Below are 17,331 nucleotides of genomic sequence, written 5' to 3'. Positions count from 1 at the left end.
TCCTCAGTCAAAAGATGAAGAAATGGCCACAGAGAAGTTAAGTAACTTGCCCAAGGTCACATTGCTAGTAATGACGGCGCTGGATCCAGATCCAGGCCACTTTGATTTCAGAGGCGCATTCCTAACCCTTGTCCTGCAAAGGAGTGTGGGCAGCTGCAACTGTGCAGCGAGAGAGACAGTGGCTTCTTTAAGGCTCATATATTTTTATTTGTGTTCCAAAATGGACTCTTTTTTTTACATAGAAAAACATTTAATATATTTGGGATTTTTTGAAGTTATGAACATGATAAGCATTTTTTCCAACTAATGTATATATTTCTGGTGGAAATTACATTAAAGCAGAGAGAGTCTTAATTTTTAACTGTAAGTTGTCCTGTGTTGTTCTTTCACGGGCATTACCATATACACCGTAGGAGAAGCGCTATAAGCTGTCTTCTTGGCCTTTATTTACAAACAAAAGGAGCTCTTGTGCCAATGTGGCAGGTGACACAAGTGTTTGTTGGCCAAGGACTCAAGTATCCAGCTCATTTTCTTTACAGCTTTATTTTGAAGGGATTTATGGCCCCATTCTTGTTTTATTAAAGCCACTAATTGTGATTTCTGAGATAGAAGGACTTAAGAATTTTAATTTGGGGGTGGGGGTAAAGGCAGCTGAACAAATTACTGTGTTTTTAGGGCTAGGCAAATGGTCATTAGAAACCAGTCTAAGAAACATATTCCTTTTCATATCTGATGCTTATTTCTTCTGAGCACTTTCCCTTGGAGGTGGATTGTGAAGTTAAATCTTGAAGATATAATTCACAAGACTCGACATTGTAGAGCCTCATTCCTAAAGTGTAGTGATTTGAATTTGAAAGATCAGGTCGGGGGTGAGAAAAAACTTTAATTCCCTGAGCAGAGAGTATAAACTAGTTCAAATAAACAGAGGATGTTAGCTTCCAAGATTGTCAAACTGTCACCTTTGACCAGGGTTGAATTTTCTTTGAGTGTTGACAAAAGTTACAGTGTCAGTGGAAAAAGCTTCATGCGAAGTATCTATAACTCAGAATTTCCTTATGTTTGTGTCAGTGAGATCCTGCAATTAACGCTTTTTAACATGTCTGTTGAGTCTAAGAAGCCTTCAGTGGGGTTTTCCAGCCTTTAGGTGGGAGTAAATTAGAAAGTTTATGAAAAACTATTTTATGTTGTCTAACATTCAGAGCCTGTAGCTGGTGGCAAATCGCTACTGTTTTTGTAAAGAATGGGATTTGAAAATCCAACCTGGGGGACATGTCTTAACTAAGCAAGATTCACAGATGTCATTGTAGTATTTATAAAAAGAAACTGCTTAGCACTAAATCTGTTGAGGTACTAAAAATTGGAATTTTCCAGCTTTATCATAGAGCATTCTTCAAAATATAGTCATCCATCGTTTAGGTAAAATTACCTCTCAGAAATAATGCTAATTCTATTTTTTTTGTTTCCTGTTTCTAAAAATCTCTTGGTCATCTTTGAGGCTTGAGGAAAGTAGCAAACTGGAGATTTACAGAAATATGCAGCTCTTGACAAAATGTAACCGTCAGTTTACCCGGTGGGTTTATGTTTTTAGGATTTGTGATCTGTTTCTGGTAGAAAATGAGGGAGAATTATAGTGAGAATTGGACATTGTAGAGCCTCATTCCAAAAGGTATGGGAGGTCTCATATATGGAGATGCAATGCAAATATTCCTTCTTTTTATGTTGTTATTGTTTCAGTTATGTAGTGATAAATGGAAACCCTGAAGCTTATCCTAAGATAAGTTTATCTTGTAATGAGTTTAAATAGCAAGCGAAAATGCTAAATTCATTGTGATGTGAATAGAGATTGGCCTTCCTCTTTAACTGTTGAAGGTATTAAAACAAAATGGAAAACATTTGGCTTCCTGAATGACATGGCTGCAGTCAACATGCTGAGCTGGTGCTGAAGCATGAACCCTTGATTTTGCAACACCAGAGCAAAGCACGTAAGTTTAAAGGGATGGGTCCTTAAGTAAGATAGCTTATTACCTTAAGCACGCATTTTAAATTTTGTCCTAGAAATGTGACATTGTCCGAATTTATGGATTTGAATTTTTATTACCCAAATGTGAAGTCTAGTTTGAACAAAACTTAGCATTATATTCCAGTTAATTGGTACATTTGAACAGGACAAACTTAAAACAGTGGCTTTTATGGAACAACTCATAAAAGAATATATTGAAATATACATATTCATATACAATATGCATACATCTTAAAAACTTCTTTATGCTCATAATGCCAGAAACCAAAGGTAAATGACAAAATTAGGGGGAAAAATTGTTTTTTATTCTCACCTGAGGATATTTTTCCATTGATTTTTAGAGAGAGTTGGAAGAGAGAGGGAAAGACAGAGAGAAATATCAATGTGAGAGAAACACATCAATTGGTTGCCTCCTGCACGTGCCCCGACCAGGGAGGAGCCTGCAGCTGAAGCCCCTGTCCTTAACCAGAACTGAACCTGGGATCCTCTGGTCCATAGGCTGATGCTCTATCCACTGAGCCAAACCAGCTAGGGCAGAAAAGTATTTTTAAAAATATGTATTTTATTGATTTCAGAGAGGAAGGGAGAGGGAGAGAGAGAGAGAGAGAGAGAAACATCAATGATGAGAGAGAATCACTGATCGACTGCCTCCTGCACGCCCCAGTTGGGGATCAAGCCTGCAACCCGGGCATGTGCCCCGACAAGGAATTGAACCGTGACCTCCTGGTTCATAAGTTGATGCTCAACCACTGAGCTACTGGCCAGGCAGACTAACAGCATTGAAAAAATAAAAACATTGTTGCTTAGGAATATGAGGGAAACTGACAGTTCATGACTCATTGGTTGAAATGTAAATTGGTGCTTTTTTGAAGTTTGATATGTGTATTGAGAGCCTTAAAAATGTCCCTATACTTTTACCTAACAGTTCCATTTAGATGACAGAATCTCGAATGTGTTCAAAGATTTGTATACAAGGCTATTCCTCATCGTGTTATTTAAAATAGCAATAAATTGGAAAACAACTTCATGTTCAGCATTACAGGATTAATGAATTTTAAATTTAGGAATTTCTATACAATGGAATACTATTCAGCAGTTTCAAATCATGTTATGAAAAGTATTTAATGACTTAGGTAAGGTTTATAATATATTACTAAATGAAAAAGCAAATTCTAGCCCTGCTGGTGTGGCTCAGTGGTTGAACATAGACCTATGAAACAGTCACAGTTCAATTCCCAGTCAGGCCATATGCCCAGGTTTCGGGCTCGATCCTCAGGGTGGGGCGTTCAGGAGGCAGCCAATCAATGATTCTCTCTCATCATTGATGTTTCTATCTCTTTCTCCCTCTCCCTTCCTTTCTGAAATCAATAAAAAAATATTTTTTTAAAAAGCCAATTATTTTTTAAAAACCACATACAATTGTGCTTGGAAAAAAGAATAAGCATTAAAAAAAGATTTCTTCTGGATTGTGAGATTCCAGATGTGTGTGTGCACACTTCCTAGCATTTCCTGTTCATTATTACCTGTTTAATGAACAGGAAATACTTCTACACTCAAGAAAAAAGTTACTTTAATGAATTGATAAAGAAATTGTGATATTTATATTCTTTCTTTATATATAATGGAGTGTTATTTAGCCATAAAAATAAGGAAATCCTGCCATTTGTGACAACTGATGAACCTTGAGGTCATTATGCTAAATGAAATGGCGGACAGGGAAAGACAGATATTACATGATCTCACTTAAATATAGATATAATAATAATAAAAACAACAACTCATAAAAATAGCAGATTGGTGGCTGCCAGGGGCGGGTGGTGGGGGAATGAGTGAAGGTGGTCAAAGAGTACAAACTTCTGTTGTAAACTCTGGGGATGTAGTATGCTGCATAGCGACTATAGTTAACAATGTATTGTATAATTTAAAGTTGCTAACAGAGATATTAAAAGTCCTCATCTCACACACACACACACACACACACACACACACACACACACACACATGCAAATTGTAACTGTGGTGGATGTGTTTACTAACCTTATTGTGGTAACCATTTTGCAATACATCAAATCATTGTACACGTACACTTTAAACTTCCACAATGTTATATGTCAATTATATCTCAATAAAGCTGGGGGGAAAGTAATTTTTTAAATGACATTTGTGTATTGATTTATCTTAGAATAAACAACCTGTTTTTGTTTTCAGTTAGTGTTTCCTTTTTAGGAACAGAAAAATGAATAATCTGCATTTGTGTTAACTATTTGGCATGGCATACTTATTTAGTATGATTAGATGACGTATTTTGTTGAAGAGCTATATTAAAATCATTACCATTGTATTCAACATTTTCAGAGTTAAAATAATTTGAACTTGAGCACTGAGTTATTTCCTATACTTGGTGGAATGCTTCATAAACTGATAACAAATTATATTGTTTTCTAAATATAATAAAGAAATTATAATGTTTTACATACTTGTGCATGTGGTCTGCTAAGCTACTATTCTTTTCATGTTGAAGGCGTGTGTGTGTTGTTGTTTTGACTTTCGGAAAAAAAAACAGGCTTAGTTTATTTTAACTTCTTACAACCCTGAGCATTGTATTATTTCAATATATTTTCTGCACTTGCTGTTGTACTGCTTTCTTTTCCGTGATGATACCTACAAAGGTTGCTAGGTTTCTTTTCCTTGTAATTCCATTAGTCATGCCTAATGACTTCTCTAAATGTTTATTATGGTGTTCATTTGGGAATATCTGGTAAAGGAAATGTCTAGCAAAAGATACTTTCTCTTGGGTATATGTCATTAGTAATACAAAAGATGTGTTCTGACTTAATTAAATTTACATTAAGTAGTTTATTTGTAACTAGATTTAAGGAGTTTAAAGAAGAAAAAGGAAAATACACTATAAGTTGATGTTTTAGGAGAATTCTGGAGCCACGGCTATTTAGGTCTTTATTACTTTGCAGCAAATAAAATTACAATCTTAAAAAAAAAAACACCACATGTATTTTTTGAGCCCAGCAGAAGACCTACTTATTTTATGTAAATGTCATCTCAGTAAAAATCTACCTTAACTTAGATTATGCCTTGTAATTTATTGTAATGAATTTGCTGTAACAGAATTTTATTTTAAGTTAGTTTTGAGACTACTAAAGTATAAAAGAAACCAGGTAGTATCTTTTAATGCTTTGTAAACCTAAATCCATAAGTAGTTAATTCAAATTCATAAAGATAAATATTTTCACATATTGAAAATAAAATTATAGCCCTAGCTGGTCTTCCTCAGTGGCTAGAGCATCAGCCTGTAGACCGAAGGGTTGTGGGTTTGATTTTGGTTAAGAGCATGTACCTCAGTTGCAGGCTCGACCTCCAGCCCTGGTCGGGTGTGTGTGGGAGACAACAAATCTGTGTGTCTCTCTCACACTGATGTTTCTCTCTCTGTCTCTCCCCCTCCCTTCCACTCTCTCTGAAAATCAATGGAAAAATGTCCTCGGGTGAGGATTAAAAGCAACAACAACAAAAATGGCCAGCAGTTGGATTCCATAAAAAAAAAAAAAAAAAGAAAGCCATAAACATATTGCCCAATATGCCTTCATTAATAAACCTGTTAATTTTTTGGTTCTTTTTGCTTATAACTTCTTACCTCCTGTCTCCGGAAAATTTGATGATCTCATTTAATCCAAAATTATGTTTTCCTTTGGTTTCAGTTTATTTGTAGTGGCTGATTTATCACTGTGATATTGTTGTGACCAGTTAGCCCAGTTTCTTCTCTATGTGTCTTAGACATCTTCACCAAACCATGAGGTATTTTATAAATCATTTAAATTTCGGGGCCTCAAATTTAGCATCATATATTTTATAATAATAGCACCAATTAATTATGCAACATATTTTAAAAGTTATACATAAAATGATTTATCGCTGTCTTCAGGAAAACTAGTTACTTGTTTGTGTTACTTGTCTTTATCCGATTTTGAGAACTTGGCTATCCTCACAAAGATAAGTCGTTTCCAATCTGTAAATCTGAAGGTTATCTTCTTAAAGGAGTTCAATGTATGTGAGATTCAAAAGACTGCAAAAAAAAACAAACAGAAAACACCTTCTTTCAGACGTTAACATAATTTTGTTGGAAACTCTTTAATTTGCTTTTTGTCTCTTAGTTGCTAGAGGGCTTTTTGAAGTTTTATGTGTGGGAGGGTGGTGTTTAAAATACCTCCAAGGTGGCCAAAACCGGTTTGGCTCAGTGGATAGAGCGTCGGCCTGCGGACTGAAAGGTCCCAGGTTCGATTCCTGTCAAGGGCATGTACCTGGGTTGCGGGCATATCCCCAGTGGGGGATGTGCAGGAGGCAGCTGATCGATGTTTCTCTCTCATCGATGTTTCTAACTCTCTATCTCTCTCCCTTCCTCTCTGTAAAAAATCAATAAAATATATTAAAAAAAAATACCTCCAAGGTGCCCAGCCCGTGTGGTTCAGTGGTCGAGCCAGGAGCCAGGAAATTGCCGTTGGATTCATGGTCAGGGCACATGCCTGGGTTGCAGGCTCGATCCCCAGTAGTGGGTGTGCAGGAGGCAGCTGATCGATGATTCTCATCACTGATGTGTCTATTTCTCTCTCCCTTCCTCTCTCTGAAATTAAATAAATAAATAAATACACAAACTAAAACACCTCCAAAGTAAGTAAAGAAATGTATTCCAAAGTTTTATAGTAATTTGGCTATTTAAGTAAGACTTAATAAGTTCGAAGTAAATATTTGTTGACTAGTGAATGAATGGGCTGTACAATCACACCTGCCTTTAAAGGCACAGTTAGACAGCACCGTGACCCATTAAACTAGATATGCCAGTGGTTCTTACCCATTTGGGGATTAGAGGATGTTTTGAGACTCTGATAAAACCATTGACTCTCTTCCCAGTAAAATACACGTACGCATGAAATTTTGCTTACACTTGAAGAGGCTCATGGACTCTAGTTGCAAGCCCCTAATATAAACAGCCAGCTCCCTATTAACACAGGTAATGGAATTAGAAAATATGGAGAAGTGAAAAATAATCCAAATATACGGTTAAAGCAAACCTCTAGTCTGATCTTGTTATTTGGGGGCTCAGAAGGGACTTATTTTCTCAGAGACTTAATAAATATCCATCTACTTGACCATTTAAGGTATTCCATTATATAGCTGTACCATAAATTAGTTCATCTATTAATGGGTATTTAGGTTGTTTCTAGTTTTGCACCTTTTAAAAATTAATTTCAGAGAGGAAGGGAGAGGGAGAGAGAGCCAGAAACATCAGTGATGAGAGAGAATCACTGATTGGCTGCCTCCTGCACTCCCCGCACTGGGGATCCAGCCTGCAGCCCTGGCATATGCCCCCAACTGGAATCGAACTGGGGTCCCCCCCCAGCCCCCAGGCCGACCGACGCTCTATCCACTGAGCCAAATGGCTAGGGCCAGCTTTGCACTTTTAAAGACAACTCCATGTGGGGATTCTTAGACTGAGTAGATTTTTTCATATTTGCCAGACCATCTCCTTAATGTAAGTTCTAGAAGCGGAGTTGCTGAGTCGTTTGCATAGATAGTGCCAGCTGCCCTCCAAAAAGGCTGTCCCAGCTGATGTGCCCACCAGTAACCAGTGCCGTTTCCCCACATCCTTCATAACCGAGTGTGGACAACCTTTATATCTTCGCTAGCCTCTCATGTTTGTATTTCTTTGATTTCTAGCAAGGTGGGACAGTGTTCCACATGTTTATTGCCAATTTTGTTTCTTCTTTCTGATTTGCCTTTTTATATATTAGCCTGTTTTTCTATCATAAGTGCTTCCGTTTTCCCAGAGATCTTTCTGTCTTACATATGACCTCCTAGTTTCTTCTGATTTATTTTTATTTTTTTGGCTTTCAACTTTGTGTAGTATTTTTTGCAGTAAGTAAATGTAGTCTAATTTAGTAGTTTTTTGTTCTCTGATCATGCTAGTAAGACATGCCTAGAAAACCCATCCACACTCAAAGATTATTACATTTTCATTTGTATTTGCTTTTAGAATATTTTAGACTTCTATTATTTTTATTTTTTTGCATTTGTCTCTCTATTCATTGGAAATCTATTTCTGTGTAAGAAGTGAGGTGGGTTCTAGCTGGTTTGGCTCAATGGATAGAGCATTGGCCTGGGGACTGAAGGGTCCTGGGTTCGATTCTAGTCAAGGGCACATGCCCGGGTTGTGGACTCGATCCCCAGCAGGGGGCGTGCAGGAGGCAGCTGATCAATGATTCTCTCTCATCATTGATGTTTCTATCTCTCCCTCTCCCTTCCTCTCTGAAATCAATAAAAAATATATTTTTTAAAAAGAAGTGAGGTGGGAATGTAGCTTTGTTTTCCTGAAAATGACAATAATCCATATTTATTGACCACTCATTGTGAGCCAAGCACTGAGATAAATATTTCATATGTATTAGTAATTTTAACCTAAATCAATTACAAATGGTTAGCCAGTTATAAAAAAAATCCACCATTTTCCATCAGTTCCCTCTTTTTTCCATATGAAAATCCATCTCTATCATATACTGAGTCCGCATATATGTTCAGATCTGCTGCTTTTCTTTTATTTTTAAAATATATTTTAATTTATTTCAGAGAGGAAAAGAGAGGGAGAGGGAGAGAGGGAGAGAGAAATCAATGATGAGAGAGAATCATCGATTGGCTGCCTCCTGCACGCCCCCTACTGGGGATTGAGCCCACAATCCAGGCATGTGCCCTTGACTGCAATCGAACCTGGGACCCTTCAGTCCGCAGGTCGATGCTCTATCCACTGAGCAAACCAGCTAAGGCAGATCTGCTTCTTTTCTATTTTGTTCCGTAGATCAGTGCTTCTGAATATACCGTATTGTCTTATTAGGCATTTTATTTGGATCATTAAATTTTTTCAGAGAATAAATCAAAGAGATAAGTAAGAATTTGCATGAGCTTCCTTTGAAATATGCAGTAAGATAGGTTTTTAATATGATTCGAAATGAATTTCACATTTTTTTAACAGATGGCAGGTAATCACCAGTAGTTCCCTTAACGAATCACTACACCTAGTCTTCTTAAACATGTCTTTCTATGGAGATTCTGTAATAGAATAGGAATTTTTAAAAACAATACTCTATACACTTTCACTCAAAATAGTGTAATTTCATACTAACATTTCAGTAAGTACAGTGACTACATAATTTATATATTTACTTATTTAAAAATATATATATATTTAATCCTCACCTGAGGATATATTTTTTTTTCCATTTGCAACACAGGTATGTGATCTTGACCTGGATTCAAACCCATGACCCTTTGGTGCGTGGGCGGATGCTCTAACCACTGAGAACCCTGGCCAGGGCCTTACATTTTTTTTAATCAATTTTTTATTGATTATTAGAGGGGAGAAAAGAGGAAGAGAAAGAAACATCAATGTGAGAGTGGAACATCGATATGCTGCCTCCCGCACACCACCCACCAGGGATTGAGCCCACAACCAAAGGCAGGTGCCCTAACCGGGAATCAAACTGGCAACCTTTGAGTACACAGGAGGGTGCCCACCCAACTGAGTCACACCAGCGAGGGCAAAACTGCATGTATTTCTAAGTGTTAATTTAAAAGCTTAGGATTGCTTTCAGAAATTTTTCCTTCTAAGCAAAATGTAGAAGGAAAGTTATAAATGTTACAAATAAGACATATGAACTAGAAAATTGTAAACAAGAGTTTTATAGGAAATATGTAAAATATTATAGATGAGCATTGTCCAGTACAAATGTAAATGTAATTTTATAATAGCCACCTTTTAAAAAAGTAAAAAGAAATAGGAATAAATTTTAATATTTTTCTTTCATCCAGTGCCTCAAAAATATTTCAACATGCAACCAATATAAAAACTATTCATGAGATATTTTACATTTCTTTTTTATGCCAATTCTTCAAAATCTAGTGTGTACTTTATGCTTACAACATATCTCAATTTGGATGCAAAATGTCCACCAGAAACACATGCACTGTGTTCAGATTTCATAAAAATCTCGACTTTATCAATAGATTCACATACCCAACTTGTTCCTCCAGTAACTAAATTGAGCATCAGTTTTTCAGTTTAAATTTAAGTTCATTAAAATGAAACAAAAATTAAAAATGCAGTTTCTCCGTGACACCAGCTACAATTCAAGTGCCCAGTAGCCCATGTAGCTAGTGGCTGTCATAGCGGGCAGTCACAAGCTTTCTAAAGAAATAACATAGCCGAAACCGGTTTGGCTCAGTGGATAGAGCGTCGGCCTGCGGACTGAAGGGTCCCAGGTTCGATTCCGGTCAAGGGCATGTACCTGGGTTGCGGGCACATCCCCAGTGGGAGATGTGCAGGAGGCAGCTGATCGATGTTTCTCTCTCATCGATGTTTCTAACTCTCTATCTCTCTCCCTTCCTCTCTGTAAAAAATCAATAAAATATATTTAAAAAAAAAAAAAGAAATAACATAAAATACAGGCTTACAAATAACTGGCTTTAACATCTGGCTTACAAATAACTCAAATTCAAATAGGGTGTTTTGCCCTCTGGGAACTCTTTAAGGGAACAGAAACTACGCTTCTCTGAAGAAGACGACACCCCTAAAGTCCCCCCAAACACCCACCCCCAAACACACGAGCATACACGGACGCACTTTTGGAATCGGCTACACCAAGGCGTGGTTGAAGCATCACCCACGCCCTTGGAGGGCCTTCTCTTCCCTTGGGGGTGGGACTTCTCCAGTCCCTGCTGTGTGGGGAGCTGGGCTGGGAAACAGACGGGGTGGAGGGATTATCTTGTTCCTAATGTTACCCCTGACGAGAAATTCTAACACCGTTTCTTCAGAAAACAAAATTATAAAGGGTAATTAGGTTTTGTAAGATTGTGGCTCAACTGAGGTTTTTGGGTTTACCTAGGAATTTTTAAAAAAGTCTTTTTGTAACTCTGAGAAAATAGTTTATGTACCAAACAATAAGCATGCGAATGGTTTTGGAATATGAGTTCATTTGTCAGGTGACCGGAGAGAGGGTACGGGAGAGAGGTTGGGAGTTGCCTGTTGTTTTATTACAGAAGGGTGCAGGGGCCTGAGGATTGAATTTGGATGCAGCAGCTTAAATTGTCTCTTATCCTCCATATGACCTTGCTTACAACTCAAACTAAACCCGTTCTGTTTTAGGTATCGTTCAGCTATCAAATCACTTTTAGACAGAGTTTTTGTTATTTTGTTTTGCTTTGGGGTGTGTGTGTGTGTGTGTGTGTGTGTGTGTGTGTGTTTGAAACAGTTTGCCTAGAAAAAAATTGTTTTCTTTTCGTCTTAGCTACTATTCATTTTTATAGTATACTTAAAGTTGGTGTTTGAAATTTGGGATCTTCCAGTTACAGATGAAATTTTCCCTTTCAAAAGAAATTCCCGCCCCCTTCCCCCGCCATGTTAGCTTAGCCCTAGGAGGCACCTAAGGAGGGGAGTAATTTTTAGTTCTGTATAGTTGAGGTGGTGATCACTCCACCTGTGTGTGGAAGGCTGAACAGTTTCAGCAGTCCGTCTTGGTCGAGAGACTGGAACCTCCGGGAATACCTAAGGCCTTGGTTCTTCAGGCCTTCCTACTTAGTTGATCTTAATGTTCTTTCTAGATCTCTGATTCTCGGAGGAACCCTGGAGGAAATGGATAGAACCCTGTGTTGTTTTGCATATTGGATGACATCTAAGCCAAATTAGTTGGCTTTTTAATGTTAAATAAAACATCCAGTAGCTTTTAATAAGGTGTGCTTCAGGAACCCCTTTATTTTAGTATGGTGCCAAAAGTAGCTTAATTATAACACTTAAAACATTTCTGGTATTCTTTATTGAATGTCATTGATTCCTCAATAAAAGTGAGGATTATTTCCATAAAGGAAAATTATTTTCCCAATATAATATCACAAGCTATTTTAGAATATTTGAAATATTTTCTTAGGTGAAAATTTAAGAGCATATACAAAAGTTGTTATGCCCCAAGGAGCCTGATTCTTTTGTTTTAACATTCATTACATTCATTATATTGAATAAAAGATTGTTGTGTTGACTTCAGAAGTAGATGATGCATTTTAAAGTATTTAAAAGTATTTTTAATACACCTAAAGTTTTCACTGTGATGTACTTGTTGTTTTAGTAGAATTTGACCTATATTTTATTCCGTGGGGGAAAAAGATAAACGAAATGTTTGCCAGCCACCTACCACCTTGTGCTGTTATGCGTTGGTGGGTAGAAACTTTAGTCCCATTGTGAATTTCTAACTCCATGCTCTATATTTTTAGAGATCGAATCTGCAAACCAACTTTGAAAGATAAATGATTTGATTGTGGCAAGCATGAAAGTTATCCTCTACATAAAACTGTGTCTGCTGGGAAAAAGCTACACTAATACCACAATGACATGATCTTAACGGTGGGATCCTCGATTAGACCCGATTTGTTTTGCATGTATTATCTCCATAAAGATGGTCGACTTTCAGCAGGAATGAACAGATGTCCCGGCTTCATAAATTGCTTTCACATTGTCAGGGCATTCACAGAAGCCTGCCATCACCCTTGTTACTCTGATTTTGTTGAGACCCTTTGAAAACTTCTCCCCAAATATCGGTTTGAATGCACAGACCTTGCTGTTTACCTGTAAGATTCTATAATAGTCAAGTGGTATCCTCCCCCCCCGCCCCCGCAAAAGAAATAAAAAGAAGAAAATTAAAAACAAAAATGAGAAAATATAGTGTAAGCTGTATTCATTTAAACTTTCAAGTATTTTTAATAGTAGATACTAGAGCCCTAGCTGGTTTGGCTCAGTGGATAGAGCATCAACTTACAGATTGAAGGGTCACAGGTTTGATTCTGGTCAAGGGCACATACCTTGGGGATAGGCTTGATCCCTGGCCCTGGTCAGGGCACATGCAGGAGGCAACCAATCAATGTGTCTCTCTCACATCGATGTTTCTCTCTCTCTATCTCTTCCCCTCCTTTCCACTCTCTAAAAATCAATGGAAAAATATCCTTGGGTCAGGATTAACCCCCCCCCCCAAATATATTAGAGTCTAAGTTTAATAAAATACATGTCTGTTTTGTTCCCTGCTGTATTTTCAGTGTCCCCTTGGGAGTTTGACCGGGAGACCAGGAGTTTGATCGCTCACTATGATGTGCGCTGACCACCAGGGGGCGGCGTGGAATGAAGGAAGGTCCTGGCCAGCAGACGGAAGGCCCCGATCGGCCCTGATTGCCGGCCAGGCCTAGGGACCCTGCCTGTGCACGAATTTCATGCACTGGGCCTCTGTTCTCTGATAATAAGCTTTGGTTCGTGTTGAAGATATTTTAATTCTAGTTATTCCCCTTTAATCTCAACAGAGAGGATATATTCAGAGGCTGCTTCAACCCTCAGAAGAGCTGAAAGCATGCCTTTCACTGTGGAAGAAAGAAAAAGAAGGGAAAGCCAATTCTCTGTTTCCTTTGAATTTCAGAGTTAAGGGTGGAAGAAATGTGAGTTCACTAGGCACGAACTGGCTTTCGCCCCCCATTAGAAAAAACTTTTTTTTAACCAGTTGAATCATTTTTAAGTGGCATTAAGTATATTAACATTGTCATGCAACCTTCACCACCATCCATCATCATTCCCAAACTGAAACTGTACCCATTAAATGATAACTCCCACCCCCGCCCCCCAGGCCCTGGCAACCACTATTCTACTTTCTTTCTATATAAAGTGACTATTCTAGGTACCTCATATAAGTGGAATCATATAATATTTGTCCCTTTGTGTCTGGATTTTTATTTTTTTTTAGTATGACTCTTTGTTTGGAGACTAGACAATTCTTCTTTTTCTTTTTTTTTTTTAAATATATTTTTATTGACTTCAGAGAGGAAGGGAGAGGGAGAAAGAGGTAGAAACATCAATGATGAGAGAGAATCATGGATCAGCTGCTTTCTACACGCCCCCTACTGGGGATTCAGCCCACAAACTGGGCTTGTGCCCTTGACCAGAATCAAACCTGGAACCCTTTAGTCTGCAGGCCGACGGTCTATCCACTGAGCCAAACCAGCGAGGGCTTGACAATTTTTCTTATCCCTGCATTTCTAGTTTTTGCTTTGTACCTAGACCTAGCCAGTGATGGGTACACAATAAGTATCCAAAGACACGTGAATTCAACAGCTTGTTGGGTACCGCTAGGGGGTTATTAAAGCGTTGAAAATGTGATTCCTAATCTGCATGTCGGTAGGCTTAGCTCCTCCAAGCCTTGCTGATAAACCTGCACCAACAGTAATATCAAAGATTAGGCTTTCTCCATGTTTCATAAAGCAAATTGTTCTCATTGTTACAGACTGATTATGAACTGGAAAATCACCGATACATTGTTGTAATTGTTTATACAGACATTAAGACAAACTCTGTGTAAAGGACAGCAGCTACAAAAAGAGGTGTTGATTGCAGCTTAAGACATTATATGCTCATACTCATCCCCCCCCTCCATTTTTCTGTTTTCATTGTATTTTCCCTTCTCCCTCCCTCTCTCCTTCTTTCCCTCTCTTTTTCCCTCCCTCCCTCTCTCCTTTCCCTTTCCTTCCCTTCCACTCTGTCCCTTCCTCTCTGCCTTCCTTCCTTTTTTCCTTCCGCCTTTCCATCCTTCCTTCCTTTTCTCTTTATCATTTTCATTTTTCTGAGAAGTTGCTACAGAGACAGCCTCACCCTATTATCCAAATATAAATGACGTAGTAATGGCTTTCTATCGGTCTGCCTGGAGGGAGAGGGGAAAAGAAAGTAATAAAACTAAAGGGGAAATATCCTTAGTTTGTTTCTGAAGGATAGAAATTAACTTGCTGAGGAAAAAAGAAATATAATGGGAGCTCTGATTGGTAAAGAGAAAGAGAGAGGGAGCGTGGAGGGCGATTTGAAGAGTATCCCGTGCAGGTCAGATTTCAAGCAGGATCCCCGTCCGTGGGCGGCTTGAGAGGCTCTGACACTGCTTTCCTTAACCCCATGTTCTCAGCCTGGAGAGTGGAGGGTCCGCAGCTAGACTCAGCCTTAAGAGTTTGGGCCAAAGCCACGGGCATAGGAGAGGTACTTTTTTACATTCAACGTTTATGATGTCTACAACCGCAGGTGTTAGCACGCCCGAGACAGAATTGACAACGAAAAGCATCACCCCGTGCCAGATCTGACTCCGCTTGGACAGGCGGTGGAAATCATCAGTACCCTGGGATTTCTGTGACTTTTCAAGGTGCTAGGAGTCTCCCCCTGGTCCTTCCTGTTTGAATATAAATGGACTTCGATGGCCCTCATTGTCCCGCCCCCAGGCCTCCTGCATTTAGATGGCCAGCAATTTAGATGGGAAGTTTGCTGGTCACAGAGAGATGCTGGCTTTTTCCATTCCCTGTCACAGGGCCAGTTCAGTCTGCTTTCCTTGGCACTTGGTTTGGTTTTCTTCACAGCAGCAGCTGCTAATGAGGGACAGCTTTTGAGCGAGCAGCTTGTCGTTTTTGGCAGGGGGAGGGGACATCCATAACCATTCAAGACACTGTTTTCCTTTGCTAAATTTACTTTACTACATGGAAGTACGTCTGCAGCAAAAAATAGTCTGCAGCCACTCAGGCACGGCGGTATTTACTGAAATACCTTCCCGAGTTGGCATTCGATCCTGCCGTTGGAGAACTCTCAGGAGATAAGTAACAGGTTCCGCGTCTATCAGGCGAGCCACCCTCCCAGCGGGAATCTGATTCTGGATGCAGAACGTTACCCTCCTGTTTTGGCGCAGCAATCCGTCTTTCCGGATTGCGCTTGGTAGAACGCCTGGTAACCGTCGGAGTGGGTTGTTGATAAACACTGCGCCTTACGTTGATGCTCAGCTGCTTTTTTGAGGCATAATTAAAAGACACGGTTTCGTTTGCATAAAGAAGAAGCTGTCTTTGGAATTTCTGCTCGCATTGGCATCATCCCATTTCATGTAATTCTCCTCTTTGAAATTGCCACAACAAGGCGTTAGCGCTGCTCTGCGAACTTGTCACGATATTTATGGAATGGTACGGCTTGCAATTATACTTGCCGTGATTAGCACCGACGATGAGTCAAAACCTCCGTCACATTTTCTATAAAGTGTGATTCAGTCCCATTATTCCTGTAATAAGGACTCGAGTTAATGACCCCCACAGTGGTAAAAATAACATCTTAAAGGAAATAACTGACCTACCAGCCATTTCAGCTATTTCCCCCAATTTAGGTTCTTTTGTAACTCGGAGGTCTACCAACGTCGTATTTAACACGCAATTATTGAACATCTACCATGCACTAAGTATTGTGTTTGAAGGAATCAAAATGGTTCCTGCCCTTGGGTAAGTTACAACGTAGTTAAGCAACAGGTAACTCAGAATTGCTTTAGTTCTCATGCCGAGTGTAGCACATTCTCACTCTAGAGAGATAAAGCAATCCATCTTTATTTATTTTTAAAAAATATTTTTTATTGATTTCAGAGAGGAAGGGAGAGGGAGAGATAGAAACATCAACGAAGAGAGAGAACCATTGATCGGCTGCCTCCTGCACACCCCACACTGGGGATCCAGCCCACAACCCAGGCATGAGCCCTGACCAGGAATCAAACCATGACCTCCAGGTTCATAGGTCCACACTCAACCACTGAGCCACGCCAGCCAGGCAAGCATTCCATCTTTTAAAACTGGGATGATCAACCTTGGCTGGTGTGGCTCAGTTGGTTGGGCGCTGTCCCCTGCGCCGAAAGGTTGCCGGTTTGAATCCCAGTCGGGGTACATGCCCAGGTTGCAGGCTCCATCCCAGTAGGGGACGTGCAGGAGGCAGCCAATTGATGTTTCACTCTCACATCGATGTTTCTCTCTCTAAAAATCAATTAAATGTAATAAAAAATTAAAACTGGGGTGATCAAAATGATAAAAGTCATAGGATATGAGTATTGGTTGATTCCTTTTTTAGCTAAAGGTGTCAAAGGTTGTATGAGGCACCTTTCGTCTAATATATAAAGAGCCAGTGACCATAACATCGTAACGACCGGAACAACCGATCGAACAGTCCCTATGAGGTGCAGTGACCACCTCTCAGTCCCTCCCCCCCCCAGCCTGCAGGCTAAGATCGATCACCAGGCCAACGGGGAACCACGGGGCACAGGGGTGGTTGGCACCGGGGCGGGATGGGGAACTGGCGAGCGGGCACCTCTTGGTCCCTCCCCCCTGCCTGCAGGCTAAGATAGATCGCCAAGCCAGCGGGAATGGTGGGTGGGTGGAGGTGGCAGGGCGGGAGTAGGGAC

At 39.5% G+C, this 17,331-nt stretch overlaps 1 protein-coding gene across 1 annotated transcript in view; it reads left to right on the top strand.

The window, feature by feature from the left end:
- The window catches only part of STAT5B (signal transducer and activator of transcription 5B), a 58,106-nt gene that overhangs the window by 3,766 nt on the left and 37,009 nt on the right, over nucleotides 1–17,331 (top strand). Inside the window, exon 2 of the mRNA XM_081109427.1 lies at nucleotides 1,870–1,982. The gene's annotated coding sequence lies outside the window, so the exon portion shown is untranslated. The remainder of the gene's footprint in view (nucleotides 1–1,869; nucleotides 1,983–17,331) is intronic.

Source organism: Myotis nattereri, assembly GCF_964212035.1.
Source record: "Myotis nattereri genome assembly, chromosome: 16".
Classification (NCBI taxonomy): domain Eukaryota; kingdom Metazoa; phylum Chordata; class Mammalia; order Chiroptera; family Vespertilionidae; genus Myotis; species Myotis nattereri.
This window is presented reverse-complemented; position numbering and strand designations above follow the sequence as displayed.